This window comes from Bombus huntii, chromosome 12 (genome assembly GCF_024542735.1).
Source record: "Bombus huntii isolate Logan2020A chromosome 12, iyBomHunt1.1, whole genome shotgun sequence".
In the NCBI taxonomy this organism is placed as follows: domain Eukaryota; kingdom Metazoa; phylum Arthropoda; class Insecta; order Hymenoptera; family Apidae; genus Bombus; species Bombus huntii.
The window spans coordinates 7,562,015-7,583,144 of record NC_066249.1 but is presented as its reverse complement, the minus strand read 5'-3'; the positions used below and the strand labels follow the sequence as shown (position 1 = coordinate 7,583,144).

Genomic DNA, 21,130 nt, shown 5'->3' with positions numbered 1-21,130 from the left:
ACAGTGTTGATATCTATGAATAATGTGATATGCCACGTTGACATCAGATAAAGGACCGAATGGCTCGATAAGAGCCGACAGTTAAAATTGTAATTAGGTATATATAGGAAAGTAGCGGCGCAGGTTTGAATAAAAAATTAACAATGAAATGAAAGATATAGTTCCTATAGAAGCAGAATTTTAAACGTTGCATGCTATTTAAAATGATCTGTTATCATCGTAACCGACCAAGAATTATAGTTCCCTAATTATCAAAAACGTCTCAAATATTTATGATGGAAGTATCCGAGCTTTTGCTGGTTGCTATATTGCTTAATAATTAATGTTCTCCCAGTTTTATCCTCGTTACATATTCATAAGGACGTCCACAGGTAGATTTCACGATTAATCTGTTTATGTTAGTAAACTTTCTTCCTATATTAATTATACTAATGTAGGTTATTTTATTTCAATGTAAATAACAGACGCGATTAAAATACACTAGCGAAACTATGGAAATTTTATTTTGATGCTTTAGCGACTAATTACTCGTTGTATTTCAGATTGCAATCTTTTGCACTTTCGTAATTGACGCAGAGTGCAGAGAATACAGCGGATTAAGAGTTTAACCCTGCGGGCTCAACCGTGAATCGCTTAAAATAAAAGCTTGCGCTTTTCAGTTTTTATTCTTTCGAATTTATCAATTCGACTTAACTCGTGTTACTCGCCTACGATTTGGTTATGGTCGAGAATTAAACTAGAAATTCGCCTATTCGCCTAATATTTCATTACCTCGAGCCACGTTCCGCGACAGGGAAGAAGTAGCTTTTTGGTTGCGAGATGCTGATGAACGTGTAGCGCATACAAAATGTGAGCCGCGTACCGCGTACGATTCAGACAGGAGACCAACTCTAGTCGAGGATAATCGACAGTGTCTGATGTCCGGAATGGGCCGTAAATAATTGCGGATCGATGGCTGCGAAGTGACACGTGGAAGCAGCCAATGGACGCTGCGGATACGCTATGAATGTTGAAAGAGACGTGTATCGAGCGTATCGGGTGTATGTTGGAAGGCGAATGCGCCGATTGCGTGTGTCACTCCGTTTCATCGATCGTTCCGTCGAAGAAGAAGTGAAATCGACGGTCGAATATCTCGTCAAATGTTATAGATCACCCGTTTATGACATCGTGTCGCCCGACTTGACTTCCATAAAAATATACCACCTTCCTCGCAATACGTGTCGTTCGACGTGGGAAGACGAGTTATTTGCTTCTGCCGATATTTCTTCATCACTCCGATTGGATTTCACGATGGAAACACCGTAAAATTAATTTACGCGTACCTACATATGTTTCCCGAGGTTGTTCAATTTTCTGTTGTGATCGATTTATAAACAGTTCGTCGATAAAATTGGCGTATTATTTACGACAGATGATAAAGCACGAAGTTAGAAGATTTAATTAGTGCTAAATGTGATGGTGAATTTAATATAGAGTTTCTATAGCGCGAAAGCCCTACAAAATTAAACAAGTCTATCGAAAAGGTAGTTCGGTTCTTAATTAAAAATTTGAAGCGCAATTGGAAGAATTTATAGGAATATTTGAGACCTTTCTCACAGACAATTTTAAAGTTCATTTTATTCCTCAATTTACGCTATTAAAATTAATATTATGCCAGTTATTTCGTTTATAGATTAAAAGTTTATAGTCATAATAACTTGACTGAAATAATAATTGTTATTTGATTATGAGAAACGCAGGAAATTAACTGAAATAATCTTTACGGACAAAAGTTTATCTAACTTAGGTATTGCTTTTAAAAATCATACGCCATAAGACAGAATTACAACTATCGGGATTACCGATCGATTAATCGAGAGAAGATAGAAATTATCGAAAGTATAACTGTAAGTTTGAGCATAAAGTAATGAATTATCGATTTCAATAAAATCAAGAACGCGCAAAATCAATTTTAACATTCGACTTTCGGATGTCTGAAAATAAAATAACTTTATATCGAAAAATATTTCTCGCCGAACACATTTCGTGTATTTCATTCGCGTACGATCATTTTAATTAAAGCAAACGTTGGAAATTTTTCACTAAATGTTCCAATGTTTCATCATTTTTTATTTCATCGTACATTTTAAAGTGCGAAATGATTAAAATGCTTCTTGCAATGTATACGACTATACATATATGATTTAATATTACATGCTGAAATTTCACATTGTTAAAATTGTTTTCTCTGAAATCCAATTATGTTGTAGGTTTTAACGATTGGATGAGTAATGAAATCTCTAAAGTAAAGTCGATTGAATATTCGGGAATATGCAAACTTCTTAATTTAAAATTGTTTAATGGTCTCACTAATTGCACCAAACAGTGCTGTTGCTAACATATACAACTTATGTCAATGAAGACGTTGTTAGATCCGATTAAAAATCTCGAAAAATTCTCAATTAAAAATTTTAAGTCTCCTTATTCTTTTTTACGCTAAATATTTGGTCTCTATTAATGTATAAGAATTTATTATGTAATTCGTCTACTTACGATATGATTTATTTTATCGAAAAGAATCCGAAATTATATCTATATGTATGTTTACGACCAAACAATTCGTATACATATTTGAGGAATAAGAAATACGTAAGAGCAAGACACATCATCGATTCATCGAATTACACGGTTTCGTGGTTTTCCATTCCCTTGCCATCGTTGTTATCAGTATCGGTATATCCCTCATCCGCAGTTCCACGGAAAGTCAGCTCCAGGCGTTGTTCGCGGACGCACCGCGAACCGTCTCGACCGCCTCGTTCGCGCTCGTTCTATTTTTACGGGCGGGTACGATCATTTTTTACGAGCCATTCGGTGCCACTCTCGTTGTCCAGAACCCATCCGGCGTGCAGCACAGCCACTCGTCGATGCAGCCCTAGTCGAGGATTCGCAACGAGTAGGCGCTCGAAGTTTCGATCGACGGAAGGGGAGAGGAGCGGAAACGAGTCATCGAAGACGGCTCGATGAAGACGGACGCAGAAAATGTGCATCTGGACGCTTTCCGTGAACGTTGTAAAGCGGCGTACGAAAGAACGATGGGTTAGGACGAAAAGGGAGAGAAGCGGCGTGGAAAAGTTTGGATCGAAGTTTCCGCGCGTATGAAAAGTTAAGCACTGTCACTCGCATCGTAGCAATCTGCGGTAACAACTGCGGGCCCGCCATCGTTTCCCCGGTAATTTTCCACGGCCACATTGTATGCCGAGAGGATTTTAGCAAAATGTCGACTTTCGCGAAAGAATCGCGCAGTAAATTTCGCGATAGTCTCCAGCAGCCACGATTGCAGGAATTGATGGAATATTATCGATGATGAATGGATGAAATGGCACCGTGATGCACGGCGCGATAAGTTAACCATTTTTGGAGAATGGAACTGCGAGATCACGAATTTTATCGAACATAAGAAATACCGAATAACCTTACGACTGTTAGATTCGATAAATATTAACCAAGTATCTTAAGAAAGCTCGATGTTCTTTCTTCAACAACTTTTCTAACTACAATCGCGTCTAACTACAAACAGAACTAGTACCTTTTGTTCCTATGTTTTCAAATTTTATATCCTCGTCGTTCCTCGCTTAAGAACTACCTGTATCGATTATTTCACGTGATTATTAAACGTGACAGGCAATTCTAATGTCCTAACTAATTCTAGTGTCCATCTTTTCCAAATACTCGCAAACTCGCGATCCAACGCGAGTTCATTTGCAAGAAGACCGGTAGGGCGTCATGGGTTCGTCGCAAATTTCGTAACGACAGCCACTTGGAACAAACGTAATTTCTTACGTGGCCAGGCAGTAACGAGGTTTGAAAACGTGACAGCAAGTCAATTAACGCGTAATTAACACTGGGCGAGTACGACGATTGAACCTGTGAAATTACGTTCTTCCGTTCGAATCGTCGCACCCTCGACATCGCCTCGCGCAATTTGCGTCTTCGCGCAGAAGCACAAGCGGCAAGGATTCGTTCCCTTTGGCCTGAGTGTGTTTCGTGTTAGAAATACGACGGCACATGTTAACCAAACGAGCTGTTGAAACGCCGTTGGTACACACGATGTACGTCAGTCGAGGTAAGTGGCGAAGAGTACGGTTGAATATAGTTTGAATACAAGCCTTCGTCGTAAACGGGACATAGAATAATGGCAACGCCTGATATACGATAAGCCTAAAGCTGGCAACTTGGAAAATTACAAACGTCTAACATAGCAACGTCGGTCATACAACGCAACGCTCCGAGCTCGATTATGAACGCTTTGAGGCGTCGCATCGACGGAAAAGTTTCGCGCAAAGTGGTAGATTTGATCGAGGAGGATCGTCGCGGGGATGACTTATCAAAAAGTTTTCTCTTTTGACCGTTAAGTGGCGGAGATCGTTCTTCAAACCAATTAGGGGTTATTATGTTTCATAATTGTTCAGTGATTTTGACGGAAATTTGACACAGAACTATTTCCGATAATAAATGCTTTTGTCCAACGTACTTTTAATTTAACGTATTATATAATACGTATAAATAGCGTGTTTTCGATTAACGATTGGCAAGCAAGGCAATAAAATGGGAATTTCTACGAATAAAGTTAAACAGCTACATGGCAGCTGAACGAAAAAAGTTGCCACGTATGCGATTTTCATTCCAGACATCTCCCGATTGATGCGTGATTCTCTGAGACTTGACGTGAAAAAGTGGTTCGCCTATCAAACGTCGATAAAACTGTTCCGAGCCAATCTTGAAAATTGACATAGAAATAGTCGTAGTAAGTATTTCGCTTGTTAAAGGTTTCGAAGCATAAAAAATGTTGATAATATGACGAGTTAACAACGTTATTATACAAGTTTTCCTCTATTTAATCCCTTTACTACTGAGCCCTTTAATGCAATAATTTATTAATCGATAATGTTAGCGAATTAATACGTGACAAATTGTAAATTACAGACTTGTCTTTTGTACTTTTATAATTTTACATAAAATAAGATAATAGGATAATTTCCAAGTATCTAAATATTTTTTACCGACCACGTCGCGTTATGTAAAATAATTATATGCAAAAAATATACTTCACTTTTCGTTATTTCTTCCATAGTTTAACATTTTGCTTTATCCTTTATGTGACTTATGTGATTTATCATGACACCTTATAATAAGTATAATATCCAACATAAATTTATCGAAGAACATGTACTTATAAATTACAAGTATGTGGAACTAGAAGAAAGTTGTGTGGAAATAAAGTTAATAAGACAATAAAATTAAAAAGGTATGTATGTATAATACATCGCGTGATAAATATTATGTGACGTACGTGTCAGTCGTACTATAAGAAATATATATAAATATATTGGCACATAGCAACGTCATGTATTTAAGGCATCATCTATCAAAAATCAGCTGAAATAAAACTGAAACTAAAAACATCGAGCTATCATTTCTCCTATAACCGCGTGTCGTCTGACACTATGCCCTACCGCAATCAACTTTCGAATCGGTCGTTTCACGCAGACAAATGCATTAGAAAGACGACTGAAATCCACGTGACCTTTGAACCAGTCGGTAATTCTGCAATTCTCCGTTGGAATCGGACACAAAGGCAGAACACCGACAAACAGAGAATGTGTAGGTTTCCCTATGTGATTTGAATTTCAAAATGAAAAAACGTATACCTTTCAGAAACAGAGAGACGAAATCAAATCCAAAAGTGGGAGCAACAAAATGACAAAAAGGGTGGAAAGGAACGAGAAGGTAGGTGCATGACACAGAAACGTATACCTGAAAAGTTCGTTAAGAGAGAGAGAGGGATCCTCTTTCGACTCGACGAGTCGCAACGAACCATTCATTTTCCAGGATGTTAATACAGGACTACGTGCGGGGAATTTCAGCCAGTGGCTGGAAGAGAAAGGCCGACTTTTGACGTCGCGTGGTCGCCGCCGGGAAATTAGAGGGAAGAGATGCGCGAGCTGGACATAGCTGTTTCGTAAGAACAATTTCCAACAGGTGCTTACGTTTAGAGCTATTAATTTATGAGATGAGTATTCAGTCGAGTATTCGGATGCTTACGTAGCCACTAGACTAGCCGATATTCACCTAAATACTCGGGCAAGTGAGATATCTGAAATGTCACAGATAAAGTTGTCAATAATCTCGATAATTTTCGATTAATACAGATGTTACAGATGAATTTACTTCGATTCAAGTAACTTAATGAATTTGAGTAAGGCTGAGCAACAGTGTTTTATAATATCGAGTATAATATGACATTTTATGATTTACTAATTACGTATATGTATCTGCGTGTATATATATGTCGAAGACGAAAGGACATCGGGGCTTCCCTTTTGGAATTTTGGGAAAAACACAAATACCCTAGTCCAGACTTTTACTATAGCTACACTTAAGTAATGAAACTAAGAAATAGTTGTAATGTTTTAATCCGATTTTATGACGATGGGCTTGGGCTCGAAGTGACATAACCGGTCACTGAACGTAGCAACGGTCAAGGGAGGGACGTGTACCTAACAGAGGTATGGAATAATTATATAGCTCTCCTTAAAAAGAAAAATTGACCCGAGAGGTGGGGGGGGACTATATAAGGGCAGTTCCACTTGGACTGCGATTGAGTCTATAGAGTCTATTCAGAGGAGTACTACTTGCACGTTGAGTGACATCAGGATCGTGTATCACATCGCATTCGTCGTCCCGTTGGCCGTGGATTCGTTATCGAACCTGAATTCATTGTCATCGACATCTCGACCATCCGATCGCCGCTATTACTCGTAGCCCCTTGTAATAACCACATTTGTACCAATAAATATCAGCTTATAGCTGATATAGCCGCGATGGCAAATTCGAGCGAAGGTTCGTCAAACGCCGAAAATTCCAACGTTAACCCGACATATACATATATTCGTATACGTTGAGTAAGTATCGTCTCGTATATGTTGCAAATATTCCTAATAGGATTTTATACGTCGCTTTAACATTTCTCAATCGCTACTTGACGTTTTAATTTACAATCTCACTATAGCAGTCGCACCGCGACTACCGTACATAAGATACCCACTTAAAATCAGTAGCTGCAACGCAAGTTGCATGAACGCGATCGGCGAACACACGCGAGAACGGAGGCGCGCGCCGGTAAATGGAATTAACAAGTCAACCAGCGCGTTGCTCTTCGGCCACTTTACTTCTTGAGATTCCAGTTAATTTATACAAGTGCCGCTTTGCGATGCAGTTACACAGCGAACAGGGTTACAAGTTAGCTTTAGTTTCGGCCTGACTGGGTTCTTAGGCGAGCGCCGACGAAGTCTCGCTCGCGAAACGAGCGAGAATGTTTGAAGGGTGCTTCGCGTTTCGCGTTCGACGAAACGCTTAATTTTGCAAAGACAGCTAGCGCGGCATGATGCGTCGTACGACGCAGCCAGAGTTTTGGCTTATTATGCAAGAGATACGGTTAATTGCGACGTGACGTTGCTGAGAGCTGTTGAAAACGAGCCGCGTAACGATTGTCTGCCCAGGGATCGCTTCAGTTTCGGCGGTTTGACACATTCGTCTGAACAAGTTACGCGTTATTGAAATCAGGATGGTTAAATGATAGTATAGTCTAAGTACTTACGAAAATCTAGAAACCATTACAAAGGATTGAAGATAACGACGTGAAGTTGGAACTATTAGGTTATAACGTTGTTTTGTTAATTACGTTAAACAGGAAGAAATTTGCTATAAATCACGTACCTACGTATAATTGACTGAAGGTAAGATTAAGTTATTTGTAAACTAAATATATTTTTCTCCGTAACAGTTATATACATTTTCGAATTTTCTTTCAATTATATCCTTGGCAATAAAGCTATAATGATTTATTACAATAATAAAAATATAAAATAATTAAATCTAATTAAACTTCGTCATTATTTGATATTTGTAAACAGTAATTGTCATGTTATGTTCGTGTTGTGTTTACCAGCCTCGCGCGAAGGACAGTCGCTCGTTAATCATTATTTTATCGATTCACTTTCTTACGCTAATTCGTCCGAAACTATCAATCTTACAAGCCGCGACAACACAGTCTCGTTAAAACGACATCGTTAATTGAATCCTCTCGACACAACGGCTTAACAACCGATCCCTTAGTCCAACCCACTTCGAATGGCATCTGTCAAATTTTAATCGATTACCGTCGAATCAACCTTCTCCTATCCAATAAAATTTGCGGATCTACTAAGTTTAAAAACAATTTCTAACTTGGTAGCTCGAAAAGATTGGGAATACAGATTAGAAGACTAAAAAAAAAAAAAAAATGATTAAAACATACATACATGTAAATATCATTGACTTTTTACAAAATACATGTATTTGGATCTAATTGTTCCTATTACGTCAATTTCATATTACAATATACATTTTTTCAGCTATCGAGTAACATCAAGATCAGGAAACCGATAAAAATGGACTTATCGCGTTTTTCTCTGCCAATCTTCGATTTTAATCGTTCGATAAAAAATTTAATTATTTGCTTTTTGTGTGAGTAATTACGACAGTCTGGATAATGGACGTTCTATCGTATTAACAAAACCTCTATAAAAATAAAAGGATAGGGAGACCAAGTTAATAGAAAATAATCGGAAATCTTCTATCGTAAACTACGAGATCGGTTCTCTCTCGAAATCCAGGCCAATTTCGTGGCTCGAAATTGAAACGATCGCCGCGAGAAGTGATGCGTATAAATTTCGATGTCGTCGTTGACCAGTCGTCGAATTCTCGGGGAAAAAGGGAATCGAATCGGGATCGTGGCCATCCTAATGTCTTTATCTAACGCCTGGGGCAGTCAGAGTTGAGGCGTGAACGAAAAAATGCCGTGGAACGATCCATTAGACGTCACAGAACCTGTTCCCAAGGGACGAAATCGCATGAAAAACTCAAGAGTCACTCCAACCGAAAGTTACGTCTTATCGATTCGCTTTTTTTAGCAAAGCTCGATGGGGCTATGATTAATAAACGGTTTCTTCTTGCTGACTGTAAATAAGCCTGACCGTTGTAGCGATTGGACGCAATTGGGTTTTTCGAATTTGTTGCTTTCGTATGATAAAGTTAAATTTTTGACACATGCCCCGAAATCATGGTCTTTCAGTGGATTTACTGCGATATTTACACATAATTACAGTATACGTAACATTACATAATTATCTGCATTCGAACGAATAAAAGGACAAATAGATTCAATAGACAATAGACAGTTTCATTTACTCAAATAGTAATCAAGAAATTGTCGGTCTGTTTCGATACACGAATTGTCCCATATTTATTTGGCTGCCCAATTATATAATTTTTTTGACACATGTAACTTCTTTTTACACTTCAAATTATCAGAACTCTTTTTCCAAATACTTCGAATATTTCAGCCTAAGGAGATCTGATCATTTTGAGTTTGTGTAAAACACATATTTCTGATATCTTTATTATTCGCAAACTAAGCGTTGATCTGTCATGAAATTGAATATAAATATGTTCAAGTAGTACTCTTTTCTTATTGTTTAAGTAAAAATTTATATCTTGTAGTTCAGCAAACTTTTTTCATAAATATGAAAAGATATTGCTATTATCCAAAATTTATGTTATTTAAAAATTAGTACGATTTAAACGAAGAAAATTTTCGTGGTAAGAAAGTACCAAAAGAACAAGAAAGTAACAATTAACAGAACAAAAGGTGAATAGCTATAGTTACGTGTCATACAGTTATGGCTCCGTCACTTTCTGTATGTTACTCCTTCTGTGTATGTAAGTATACGTTATTGCGCCGTTATTGATGGTATTCTTGCATGGAGCGACAAGAAATATGAGGTTAGCCGTTGTCGTTGTAGTAACGAGCTTTTTATGTTTGTTGAAAATTGAACGTTACTTCACCTTTTACTATGTCGCGTTTACAGTTTAAAGCCAAATGTTAGCCAAGAAACGAACTCCTGCTGAAATTTCAATCAATAATAAAATAATCAATAACAAAAACGTAGACGTAGTACATGACAGACAATTTTAACAGACAATCAAATTTGTTACATATTCTTGCATGAGAAGAATTTTTGTACCCCTAACTATTCTCTATTATCGACTTGTAAAACTTTAGTCCGACTCTTACGAGAACCAGCAATCCCCTCGTCCTTGTATTATTCATTCCAGAAAAACGTGATTTCGATATTTCCAGTTCAAGTGGTACCTTTGTACGTATTATTTTAAGTGCTTGCTATATTTAATAGAACTTGGTTCTAGCGTTAATAGGACGTTAAAATTTGCAACAGAATAACGCAACGAAAATTACATTTAACGCTAGACGATGTAACGTTTTAGAAATTAAAATGTCGCGACACGTGAAATCTACCGATTAAATTATTTGCCTTTGGAGGATTATTGATCGGTAAAGGAACTGCTGATAGTTTTATATATATATTCACGTACGACACGGAACGTCCCTTGATGACTCAATTTCCGTATCATCGATCAGTCATGAAACGACTCGTGACTAATGGTAACTCTAATTATTTCGTAATAATTTTGCCGCGCTCCGTTTTCGTCCTCCATTTCCGCGTTGTCCTTTTCTACACCTCTCTTCAGGCACGAGTTAACGGCATGAAAAAGGGTAGTAACACGTCTGCCGGAAGTTACAACGGAACTGCAACTTAACACGCGATACTTTCTCATTTTTATTAAATAATTCAGCTCCAGACATAATCGGCGACGTTCATCGAACTCGTAAACTCTTTTTTTATATTGGCCAAGATGTAGGAAGGTATCCATTTGATTCAGTTGCGTGTACACTCGTGACGAAAGCAATAGAAAGAAATGTATCGCGTCATGGTTCGTTTTGTTGGCCGTATGCCAGAGTCATTTCGAGCCTGCAATTAAAAATCAGTACGTTCTATTAATAGGTAATTTTTTCCTATTCTTACACGTTTATCAAATCTCAGAACGAAAGAAAAAGAGAATCACGTTGCAAACAAGCTAATACCTCGTTTTTAAACATTTTAAAGCTGGTGTATTGATATTTTCTCATCTAGGAATTCGATGTTTTCGTAATCGTTTCATTTTAATGTCATCCCTTTATTACAGTTCTAAATCGAATGTATTCGTTAAATTTCGAATCACTGTCAGTCGATATTTCAAATGATATTATCCTGGTATTATCATTTGGACATGACCATAATCACTTTCCAAAAGGATTGCAAGTATAAATGGTACTGAAAGATCTCGAAATAAATTTAATACTATGCAGTCAGTCATCGGATATATATATATATATATTGATCTTTGTTATTTGAATTAATCCACAATTATTATGTACTCGCAGCTACTCTTCAGATATTATGCGTAATAACGTCATAGCCTTTATCGTGCCATTATCGTAGATTCATTTGCAGAGAGCATGACCAATACGCTTTTTACATCTGGTATACATGTATATGCGTGCATTATTAATGGTACAAGTAAGTGCATGAAATATACATATATGACGTAATATAGAGTATACAATAATATCAATATTAATTAAAGTATTTATATTCAGGGACCATCACACTTCCGATTCAAAACTTTTTGTTAAATCCAAAATTTGTAAGCATACCGTTATACGCGGAATGGTGTAGCGCCAGTTCATGCTTGCATAGCAGTTTTCGTTCTAAAAATTTAATTGCCGAGTAATGGATGCACACTTCTGGGTTATGCAAGTATAACGTGCTTCGAAATCGATATTTTATACCAGTTTTATTATAGATACTGAAAGCAACTGTTTGTCAGTTTGAGATCAACCAACCAACATGTTAAATAAAACAATCTACTCTGAGACATATAGATAACGCAACGTAAATTGAGAAACTGTGACACCTAAAGAAAGAAGCACTATCCGTTAATCACATCCTCGACTTCTTACAGTTTCTTGTCAAAACATAAAACAAACCTATAACGAATAATTTCATTGTTAAGTCATCCCGGGCGAAACTGAAGAAGGAACAGAAAAATATGCTGCTTGTGAACGACGTTAATTAAATCTCACTATAATTACGCTAAGTGGGCAACGTTCTTTTCGACAACGCACCACGTTGCAGAGCTGTCTCACACAGGCGCCGTTGCGTTCGTTAAAACGGAAGCGCCCTTTCATTTCCTGCGCCAGCAAGATAATACGGGCGTTGGAGACGATAAGACGAAGTCGGTCCAAGAAAAGCGCGCGGTAAAGAGAGCTGAGAGAAGGGAAAAGAAAAGTAATTGGAAGCTGCTAATGAAGTTTACGCTTGTAACTATAAAGTTGAGCGGCTTCCTTGCCTATTAGCGATTGGATTAGCCTGTGAGAAAAAGGAAAGGCTGTAAGGGGAGAGATAACGAGGGAAAGAGAAGGAATGGATCACAAGGAGGATCGGTGGGTGGAGGCCAGACACGCCGGAATCCGGATGCAGGAAAAGAAAATTAATTTCTTATTCACGGCACGGTGCCGCATCGTCGCAATTCGCTGCCTTTAATAACGACCGTCGAGACTGCGACGGAGAACGGAAACTCGAGCAAATCCGACAAAGACGCACGATAGTCCGACGAAAGAGAAAAAAAGGAGAATTGTAAAAACCTAGGCCGTTACTTCTTTTTTCGGATTGCTTTTAAGAGGCATAGCAGCCAACGGTGGCTTGGCTTCTGTTGGCCAATGAAATAAATATGATTACGATGCGATGTCTTCGGCTTTATACGTGCGCTGAAAGGGATACCATCTACTGAAAAAGAAGACAGGAATAGTAACAGAAGTTCCAATCCTGGTACAGGAGGTCGAGAGAAGCGTACGGGATAATCTTGGTTTCTCAAATTAATTATGCAAACCCTGTGGGAGTTTGACCTAGCTTGAGAGTAGCCGCGAAGTTTTGTACCCCTGGCAAGTTTGTTTTGAGTTCTTATGTGGCTCACGAACCGTTTTTTTTTTCTTTTTGGGCTAGGAAACGTCATTGACGCGGAGACATCGCTTTCTCGGATTTCAAGTATCGATCTCTTTGAATCAGGAGCAAGTGATGGATGCAAGTTCTATGAAAGTTTTGGACGATATTGGTTTTCTAATAGCGATGAGATACGTATATTTTACAATACGGTTCTACAACACATGCTGTTATAAGGAAATGAATCTTCGAATATTCCTTTCAACGGATGTTCCGCTCAATCTTAAACTGTATTTTAGATATTTTATATATCTTCGTATGTTATATACGTATTATCTGGACCGTCAAAATCACAGAGTTAGTCTCTATAATCACTTAGGATTAATATTTATACTTTTGCATAAATTTTATACCACGAATGCATAAAAATCCATAGTCTAAATATTATTTTGAAGATATAATAAATATCACAGGACACGCTACTATGTTATCAACGCTAAACATCATTCTGGTTGTAAAAATATAATTAATTTAAAAACAATCTACTCGAACTATAACGCGAGGTTTCGCGTCGATCCAAGAAGGGTTAAGATAATAACTTTATTCCCCACGGTGGCACAAGAGTGAAAAAAGTGACAAACGTTGGCCACGCCGGTAGATAAACGGCCGAAAGGATCGGTTTGACAAGTTGACGCGTCGATACATTCGGTGACTACTTCCATTTCCGGTCGGATTTGGATTAAAATCACGACACCTATATTTCTTGTTCACGCCGGATACGTTACTAAAAACAAAAGAAGATAAAAGCAATAAAAAATTTGCTATGGAAACACTTTCCGGCGGAACGATCCACCGATATCGGTACGCTTATTTTCTTCGCGCGTTTCGTAAAATTATCGCCAGCATATTTTACCTTGTACGGACACCACAACGGAAACCATGATTCTCGCATAAACGCTCCGAGATATTGTTACCGGCGGACTATACAATTTACCGGTGGCAACATATTTCGGCTTGAATACAAGTTAAATTAAAAGTTGAAGCAACTGCCTGAATGAACGAACGAGGAGAAATATACGAAGATTGCGGCGGTCTATGTATTGGTCGGTTCACTTTGTACTACTTGCAAATTGCACGAGTGATCTACGATATTCGTGTATCGTTGGAATACATATTTGCACGTTTTGGAAACTTAATTCACTATCGAGTGGCAACGTTTAGATGGAAAAGGTTCGAAAATTTTATAGAAGCAGCATTGTGTTCGCAGAAGTATTAATAGTTAACGGATAGTAATAATCATTCTGCAAATTAATTTAATATTCTTTCTGCAATTTTTCGTTATTTTTGTCTTACATATAAGATACAATATTCAAGTAGCAGTTTATATTAAATGGGTTAAAATTTATGAATTAAATATACATAGATGTATTGTGAAATTTTACTTCCTTAAAGACCAATATTCATACATATATATCGAAAAACACGATATAAGGAGCAGAAAAGAGAAGATAAATATATAAGACATATCCTCAATATACAAAAGTTGACATTGGTACATACTACAATAGGAAAGAAACGGATGAACAGTTAAGAAGATGCCCTATACGATTGAAAAATTTTATTAAGAAACATATTCGATATTATGCAATACGTAGCTTTCATATATAAAATGTCCCATATTCCTCCTGCGAAACGAGGTTAACACATTTTACAAGTAAAAATAAAAAAATACATATACCATACAAAAATAAATAACGAAAAATCAAGAGATTTTCATATTTTTCTCAGAACTTTTAAAAAAAGTTCCCTATTTTTACTCACAGAATGTATCGATATTTTGTAAAAGAAAGCTGGGACAATCTGTATATATTTGTCAATTTTTCAAATGATTTCTATATTAAACGTGAAGCCAACGAAAATCTCTTTGAACGATAAATCGCGAAATCGATTTTCATTGAAGTAATCGTAGCCACCAATGAAGCAGCCTATGTATTACCTATAGATTCTAATACAAACAGTCTTCGGATATTAACGCAGAAAACTCGACGGTTCTGCAACTACGGATCGTCGAGTAGATTCTAAGCCGCAAGGAGAATGAAAGGATAATGCCTGCGGCACACAGGGAGCACATTGTTTCCTGCCTCTATTATATATCTCGGAAAGGATTGGCCCATCTGGCATGGCCATTTATTGAGATCCGTTTCAGGTTCGAGCGCACGTGAGACCTTGATCTGAATAATGATTGTCCTAATCTCTAGAATCGTGCATTGCTGCCGACGGTTGTAATTAGTTTCGTGAACGACGGAACGATTGAAACTTCGACCGGTGTTCGATTAATTGTTGTAACAATTTGACAGAATTGCTAGGACATTCGTGCACATTTGAAAAGAATTATCTGTATGTAGTTACGAAATTGAAATACATATTTTAATTTAACGTGTTCTACTCTATAATAGTATCGAAAAAGTCATTTAAACGAAGATGATGAGAAATCAAGAGCTGACAATTCTTTGTCATAAGTTTTTATACTGTTGATCGATTATAGTAGTTGATGCGATTGTAAACAGTGAATGAAAAAGATTAGAGTATATTATCGAAAACCATGATACTATTTTAAAATAAAATTATCAACGTTATGTCACAAAACTTTCTTTTCAAGCAACTTTCGTCTCTCCCATTACGCATATCTACATATTATACATATTCTGTTGTACACACATGTATTATTCAGTAAGTAATCTTAGTGTCTAAGGATCGTCGACTTTCTATTCAGTGCGACGAGATAATGTATAATAAATTAAGCATTACGAACGAATGTCTCACGAATTCAGCTCCGTTTTCTTTTGTCATTGCAAAGTGCATCCTGCCATTAATTCTAGAAATGGAGGATATTCGTCTCGCCTGGGTATTAAATCACGGCATTACGACGATTAACCCTGGCTGAGGCTAAGTTATAGTTGCTCGGCTCGCGTTTCTCGAGTTTCTGAACGCGGCCTCCACTTCTCTCTAACCCTCTTCTTCTCCCTTTTCTCGCCGTTATCCGACCGTTTCCGTATCAAAGTTCTGTTACGCGGTGAGAAAGGTGACCCAATGTTATCGGAGGTTATCGTCCGTTCAAACTTTGCCCTGGAATTAATCTCCAGCTTCTTTCCTTTCGCCTCGACGATTTAGGGTTAGCCAGAGTGAAAATTAATATACACGAAATGAAATTACTTGTACGCGAACATTGAAAATGTCAAAGACGTTCGCTGGTTCCAACGACATAGTTTACTTTACAGTTTGTTTTATAAGATAATATTATGTATAGGCGATAGACAAGATGCCTTCTTTTTTTTTCAATTGAGAAGTTGGAATGGTAAACAATGTAAGTGTCAGGTGTGAAGATCTTCGATAGATACAAAAACTTCTGTCAATATTGCTACTTACATTGTTTATTATTAGAAGTCTACGGACTCTCATGACTCTTTCATGACTTTTTCAAATTTAGGAGAAGAGCAAGCAACAAACGACGTGCCGGATTAATTAAATTCATTTGTTTGTCTACTATATTTTTATCTTTTTTAGACACTTCCGATTATATCTATACCGCGAATGTTTAACATAATCGTGGGAAATTTTAATCTGAAAAAATATACAGAATACATAGAATGTAGAGAGTTAAAAATAATGACAAAAATATACAAAGTCTCGTTATTTCTCGTTATTTCATTGCTTGGTCCTTAATTATTATATAATTAATATACAAATAATCGTTACATAAATAATAATTACAATAAACAATATTTTCCGTTATTTTCTTCTGTAATGAGAAACGTTGGAAGCTCGTTAAGAGTTATTTTCACTGGAAAAGACGTTTTTGCTCCCTCTTTGCCTTTGGTTGTTCCTCGTTCTTAGCATAGCAAAAGAAAATAAAAGTTTCTACTTTGTTCGCGGCTTGGCCCAGCATATTCGTACGTATGCGCACAACGCTCACCTCTTATCATCAGTATGTATAACGTAGTCGTGGAACAAAGGGATTTAAAGTGACGCAATTCAGAAGTCTCGAATGAATATTCCAAATGAGAAGAAGCTGGACAGTAGTAGCGGAGCTTGCAGCCCATAGTAAGATTCACCGAACGACCGGATGGCGAGGACGATATTTAAAGAAATGGGGAAGAGGCAACTACTGCTCGTTTTATTAAATCAAACACAAATTGCTCATATTCTTGTCTTATGTTCTTCTTTTTACTACTTCCATCGTACTTTTTGATTTTTAACAGCAAGCGTATGGTATATTAAAATGGGAAAGAAATCTATTCTTTCGTAGATTATAAAGTTCGAAAGTACGTTGAATCGTAACTTTTATTTCTATAAACGAGGAATCATAATTTTAACTAGTCGATCGTATCTATTTGTAAAAATGATTGGTTCGTGAATTAGTTTTCTTACTAATAATATTTATTAATATCCTAATAAAATCGTGGTATTAAACTTTTCCACTCTGTTCACGCGCGACGCAAACCCAGCAACGCCTCACTTCCGTTTATGGATAACCCGTTGGCATTGGCACGCTTCTAATTCGCGTCATCAGTATGTATAACGCGGCGGCGTAACAAAGGGATTTAAAACGGGCGCGCACAATTCAGAAGTCTCGGTTGAATATTCGGTACGAGAGGAAGGTGGACGAGAGGTGGACAAAACGAGCGAGTGGGGAACGATATCCGCAGAATTCAGAGCCGTGGAAACTTGGTAGCCATTCATTATTTCGCGCTCTGGCCGTACGTTGCACTCGGACGGGACCAAGGGATGGGAGAGAGATGGCACGAAGAAGGGTTGCTGAATTAGGGAAAACTGCGCGAGTACGATTACCATCCTCCAATTTACTTCGGCCATGTTTCGGTGCGTCCTCTAGGAGACAGAGAAGAGACTGACGGTGTAAAAGAAAGAGATAATAGCGACAGAGGGAGAAAGAAAGGGATCTTGCAGCGACACACGCAATCGCAATGCGAAGTCGCATTCAGGTTTGGTAATTGAAAGCTTAGAGGGCCGAATGTGTGTGCCCTTGACAGAGATGGTAACTAGGTACACGCAATAATTTAAACCGGAATTTGGGATGCAAACGCGAAAATAGTGGAAGAGGAGAGCAGTCCAGTTATCCGCTTAGCGCGAAGTGCTTGTGTCGAATCTCACTTTTCATCAATTTTCCAAGCGGGAGCTGGTTCGGTCTCCGGCTGGGTTGTTCCGTATTCGCTAGGGATTTTGTTTTCCAGCTCGGCAAAGATCGACTCGATCGACCAAACACTGCCACTTTTATCTCTCAAACCGGTACGAGAATAACGTGTAATTAAATCGCTTTTATCCAAGTTATTACTCTTGTAAAATCTGAGCCGCGACGCTGTTACGTTTGCTAGTGATGAATTTAGTGATGAATTCGAAAATGGTATGTCAGTGAGTTCTGTGACGAATTTCTATATTTACGAAATTAAAAACTGATAGAAATAAATCGATGGTATAATTTAATTTATATAGAAATAAAATAGAGTTAGGAAATATATTTTAGATAATATAAGATGTAACTGGCTTTCATTCTCGCTGCTACCATCGAAAGTAGTTAGTGAATTAGAAGCAAATAAATTTGGTTAAAGGCGTTTAATTTATATAGATAGAATAAGGATAGAATAAAAGGACGAACAAAATTACCATGTTTGTAATTATGTTTCGTGTATCACGGAAAAAATGTCGTAGCAAGTAAAATCTTGCTATTCAATCACACTTAGCGACACCAAAGGTAATTAATTTGAATCTTATTACATTTCATCACTGCACACTTTGTAAGCTACTTTTAACGCTCCTATTTAATTACAACTAACTTTAATCGAAGTAGTCACGCAACGGTCAAATAGAATATTCACAGCGGAACCTACTTTAGCAAACTTTCAACGAATCTCTTGTATTCCTTCTCTTATTCACGGCTTTAGCAGAGTCTCGATTTATTTAAATTCGAAAGCTGTTCCAACGATGGATATCGATGGGATAATATTCGTAGTTACTGTCGATTCGTTGATCGAATAAGTTTGCTGATAAAGCGAGCAGGACCGATCGAAATTAGTCAAATGTAAAAAGATAAGGATCGAAGAAAGGGAAACAGAAGATTACGACAAAGATAACCATTCAACGTAGAAGAATGAAAAGAAGTTTGGTAGGCGTTGACACGGTGACATAGTCGAACGATTACGTTCATTTGGCACGTTTGATTACTGTAAATGGGAATGAAACCTGGAGTATACGAATGACCCGCTTTATGTTCTTTTCCCTTTTTCGCTCTGTTATCCTTTAATTTTCTAATAAATACGAATGTCTCGTGAAACTAGGTAAATTACTTTTTTCTTTTTCCTTTTCATTTAGAAATAGCGACAGTGGAATAAATTGCATTACAATGATGTTGCAGTTCATTTCATATCTCTTGCTGCGCTTTTCTTTTATCACGTCACACGATTTTATGCGCGATACGCACGTACAGTCTAGCAGAATTGAAATTCGCACGAAAAGGTTTAATTTTGAAATTGTTGAAATTGATATGTTGGTGTTTTACCAAGCGTGTGAAGAACAGCTGATAAATTTTAATCTATTAAATGGAAGTTTGTATAATAATATTGATATTACAAACGATAATACGTATCGGATAATTAACGTGCATTATACAGAAGAAAGGAAAACAAATTCTATTCATTTTAATACTCGTAATAAAACGACAAATCACGTAATGCTATAATAAGATATTTAAAATAAATATCCTGTCAATTTGCAGTGCTCGTGGCTATCAAAAATGCTACAAACTCTCCAAACAACTCAGCAACATATTCTCTTCTTGTATCAAATCCGCAAATAATATTATTCGTTCGCTTCTAACCCGACAGACGCGACTTGAAAAATTTAAACGCCCAGGAGCAATATCTTTATACCGCGAGGACGCATAAGTGGTTGAGACTCACGTATCGTTCGCCTGGTCTTAAAGTTATTCGCCCACATCTCAACAACTAATAGAAGAAGACAAATCTGTCGACGTCGTGGAATCAAAACATTTTCCTGTCATAAGACAAGGAACGTTCCTTCTTTTCTTCGTTCGCCATTTTTCATCTCAGCGAATGCGTAGACGCGAATCCTGTTAGATTCAATATCTTCCATACGAGGTAGAAAAAAGTAACGCAGTGAGAAAGAGCATGCAACATTCCCTGGGGAAAAGTGGAACAAAAACCACGAATGCACAATTTGATCAATACACTCGAGGGTATAGAAATATTCACAAAAATATCTGGAATACTTGCTATAGAAAACTAATAGTACGGTCATTCTTGTTATATAATTTTTGATTAATAATAAATGTATATTTGCGATTGTAATAATCTTGTAACTACTGTACACATTTCCAGACTGATTTGAAATTTTATCTACATATATAATCATAATTATTGTGCCTTAAAGCAGTGTTAATGTAATTTCAAAAAGTTTGTAAGCAACACACGTAATATATTCATGAAAGATTTCTATAACAGTTCAAACACTCTTGTGAACTACTGTATTTCAATACGTATCTTGACTTACACGTATTTGAAGTTGTATCAGCGATAAGTTTCGAAGAAAATTGCGTACAAACAAGCCACTCGAGACGATCGTGAAATTTTATCGTTAACGTTGATCATGCTTCACTTTAACAAGCCCGTGAAATACGATTGAGTTAATGGGTTTCTATTAATATCGGTACGCGAGCATCGCATATCACTTCAGCGCTACTCGAAGGTATTCGATGTTAAGTGCTTAGTTTTCGTAATATCGACGAGAATAATGCAGCTTCGAGTGCAATATTTTTAGCCCATCGACATATTTAATTGTACATCTCTTTTGTGAATGGTTTATATTAAACTTTAACCTTCAAAATATATTATTTTAAAAGGTTCGGAAATATATTTTGGTTTCATATAAGGTTATTGATAAATAGATAAAAATATCGTGTCTTAACATTGTAACCAAAATTAACTATTTTCAACTTAAAATGCATATATATATCCTGTACTGTTAAAAATTCGATTCGCTACACATATTAATATTTGAAAAATTCCCTTAATTAAATAACAGTTTTTCTGAATGAATTTTCTACACGTGCATGTACTCCGGTTCTATCCCAACAGCATCGTGCAATCTGCAAAAACTGTACCCAATGGGTTGTAAACTCTCTG

General features: G+C 37.0%; 1 long non-coding RNA gene across 1 annotated transcript in view; it reads right to left on the bottom strand.

Moving 5' to 3' along the window:
* Positions 1–8,568: 8,568 nt before the first annotated feature.
* The window catches only part of LOC126871826 (uncharacterized), a 30,412-nt gene continuing 17,850 nt past the window's right edge, over positions 8,569–21,130 (bottom strand). Inside the window, exon 9 of the long non-coding RNA XR_007691757.1 lies at positions 8,569–10,907. This is a non-coding gene — a long non-coding RNA (uncharacterized LOC126871826). The remainder of the gene's footprint in view (positions 10,908–21,130) is intronic.